Here is a 3,464-nt window from a genome sequence, read left to right as displayed (position 1 = left end):
GCCACGTGCGCAAGAGCCCCGCCCCCAGAGGCGTGCACGCGTGGGCGGGGCCAGGCCCTACAGGGACTGCTTCCTGGGGCGGGGTCTGTAGGAAAGGCGGGAAAGGGATCCCCAAGAAGACGCTGTGAGGGTGCTCCCGGGGCAGGCAATGCCCCAGCTTCTGGAGCCGCACAGCTGTCCGTGCCTCGTAAAAGGGCTTGCAAGAAAAGATCATTCGTGATTTTTATGATTACAGAACTGCAGAGTAGCTCTCTGCCCCTAGACAGGATCCTCAGTGAATTAGTTTTAGAAGAGGTCGCCCCTAAGGCAGTGTCCTCAGATTGGAAGAAGGACACGCCTGGATTGCATTTATTTTTATGTCATCCATGGCCTTTCAGAAATCACTAATATTTTCACAGCATACATGTATCTCATGTAATATTTGGGACACACATACATATACTAAAGTATTATTTGTGGTTTAATGAATTGCAAATTCAACTGAGAATAATGTACTTTTCTTTCTTAACTTTGAAAGCATTATTCTTAGCCATACCTTAAAATTTAAAGAAATAGGATGCTTGCTCATTTTAGTAATCTATCCTAACAAAATAAAGATAGCACCAAGCTACCAGTACAAAGACGGTAATCACAATGAAATTGGTAATGGACAATGTGGAAACACATATTGTTGTCATAATATGTAATAAAAGTGAAAAAGATTATTTAAAATGAACTTATAATATATTGCTTTCAATTGCATGAAATCTCTCTGAAATAATTAAAAAGAAGCAATTAACCTTGAGTCCTCTGGTGAGGAGAACAGGGTTGCCAGGGGAGAGGGGCAGGGGAAGATGTATCACTGCATGTTCCATTTTGCAAAATTGAATTTCAAAGAATGCAAAGGTGTCCTGTTTAAAAAAGAAAATTAAAATCGTTAAAAGGTAAAATTTAAATATGTAACAACAACCAAATAAGAGGAAATAAGCTAGGATTTTTCCTATAATCCATAAGAAAACATGCATTTACCAGATTATGTGTTCTGGTTTTTGTTCAGAAAATGAAGTTATTGAAGTAAAAGGAAAGCCTAACACTATACTTGAAGAGCAGTGTGTGTAGGTGGCCATAAAATGAAGTTTACTGATGAAGAATCCAAGCATGAAGAACTTGGAATAAGTCTGTTGCTGTGAATCTGAGAAAGAATCCTCAAATGGACCTAAAGAGCTGCATATCAACTGTGCTGTACAATTATACTTGAAGGGAACACCTACATTTTGCCCACCTGTCAGAGTCCATCAGGAAATGTCTCCCCTCCCCCACCTCTGCCCATCCTCCACTGTAGAATGTCTTGAGTCCTACATTCCAACCCTGTTTAGATTCAAATTTCCTATCCTTACTCAGATTCATGAGAATCTGTTGGAAGGAGGATCACTCTCTGAGTCCTGAAATTGAAACTTTGTGTACCTGGAGCCTACCAGACAGCAGTGGCCAGTGCCCGCACGTGTGCTGGTGACTTCAGAAGGAGGTAAGAATGTAGGAGAGTGGGGATGTTACTTGAGTTTCTTCAACTTCTTCAAATGTCATTTCCCAACTCTAGGAAACTTCAAAATCAACCCATCCTCTTGGGAAAAACTTGAGCTGAATTCGAGGAAGGAGAGAGCACTGGACATCACCAAGGTACTGTCCCCAGGAGGGTTGGGGTGAGGTTAGGAACGAGATGCTGGCAGTTGAGAAAGAAGTCTCCTTACCGTTGGACCTTAATTTCTGAGCAGAATTACTTTGGCTACAGAGGAGACAGATTCCCTCTAGAACAGAGGAAAGCCACAGGAAAGTTTTCAACAGTAGTGGGATTATGTCGTGTGGGGGCATAGGGAGGCTTGACTAGGCCCTGAGTCATGTCATTAGGAACCTGGAAATTCCTGTATGACTTTAATTGAAGCACATGAACTGGAGTAAATGTGATCTCCATTCTGAATGGTATTCAGAAGCCATTGTCTGAGCTAGGAGACTATTCAGAGGGGTTATCTTAGCCAAGTCAGTGAGGAAAGACTCTCAAGGTGAGCTGGCCTGGAAGTTACTTTAACTGCCACAGCCAAGGGTCTCTAAGCCCTACCAGTCCATGGATATGTTCACTTTAAATCCAGGAAGATGTTTTCTTTCATTCAAATGAGATATGGCAGTTGGATATCTTCAATTTGTATTAGAAGAGGTCAGGCTTACCCAAAGTGTGGATTCTTAGATCTTCAGAACAATGTCAACTAGTCCAAAACTTCATAGTGAACCCTCAGCCCTGCATTTTTTTTTTACATTTTTATTTTGAAATATCACATATGTATAGAACTGTGATAACTTTTCAAAGTGTGATATAACATGTAGTTTATTGATAATTACAACAAATGGTTTGGGTTACAATTCTACAATTTCACTTATTTCCTATTGTGAAATATAACATTTATAAAGAGGTGATAACTTTCAAAGTACAATTTAATGAGTACATGTAGAGGAAATTTCAAAGACTCTTATGGGTTACAGTTCCAGCATTTCTTTTTTTTCCTTCTAGCTATTCTAATAACCTAGCATCTAACATATATATAAATGTTATATATAACCAACAACTTACTTTACATATAAAATCAGTAGGGAGATATTTGCTATCCCAGAAGTTTCCTCATCCCTGTGTCTGCACACTTATTGAAGTTCAGAGTTCTGATTCGCCAAGTAATAAAAGAGTATCCCTGAAATCCTCAACACTGTAGCTTTTTGATTACTCCATTCACCAATTTCCTTGTCTCCACAGAATCTCCAGTGCGCACGCCGGACATGATGATGAAAGGATCCTCCATGTATCCTTTCACTGCCCAGCCGATCCCCTCACCCACTCCTGGCCCACCACACCCACCTCCCTTGGGGCAGTGTCCATCCCCTGCCTTGAATCCATCTTCCCCTCCTGGCAGCTCCCTGGTGCTGCCTGCATTCCCCAGGACACTGTTGGTGACAGGAGATGGGCATCCTCTTGCCAGTGGGCCTGGAGCCAACAAGGCCATTGTCCAAGTCAGGAAAAAATGGGGATCAGCTGAGCTCCCTCAAACTCCGACCTTAGTCCTTCGTCAGATCCGCCATATTTCCAGTGCTCCAGGGATCCTCTGTGGGGGTGTTCAGCAGCCCCCTCCAGAGATCTTGACAGCCTGTGCTGTGGAGCCCCGTATCCCTGACAAGGCTGTTGGGGACACACAGGCTGCTGAGGGAGGTTGGTCCCCAGGCCTTCGTCCTCAGGCTCCACCAGCAGCCTCCCAGCTGACCCCCTTTGTTCCTCCACAGAATGCTTTCTCCATGCCGCAGGAGATATCCGTGGAGGAAGTCCCTGCCTCCACCCAAAGGAAGACAACTGTGGATGATGCCTGCCAACCTGAGAGTGCTTGCGAGAACATCCAACATCTGGAGCACTTCAAGTCCATGACCCGGAGGCATCATCACCCATGTCCTGA

The sequence above is a fragment of the Choloepus didactylus genome (assembly GCF_015220235.1).
Source record: "Choloepus didactylus isolate mChoDid1 chromosome 11 unlocalized genomic scaffold, mChoDid1.pri SUPER_11_unloc4, whole genome shotgun sequence".
Lineage (NCBI taxonomy): Eukaryota > Metazoa > Chordata > Mammalia > Pilosa > Megalonychidae > Choloepus > Choloepus didactylus.
Note: the sequence above shows the minus strand (reverse complement) of the source record.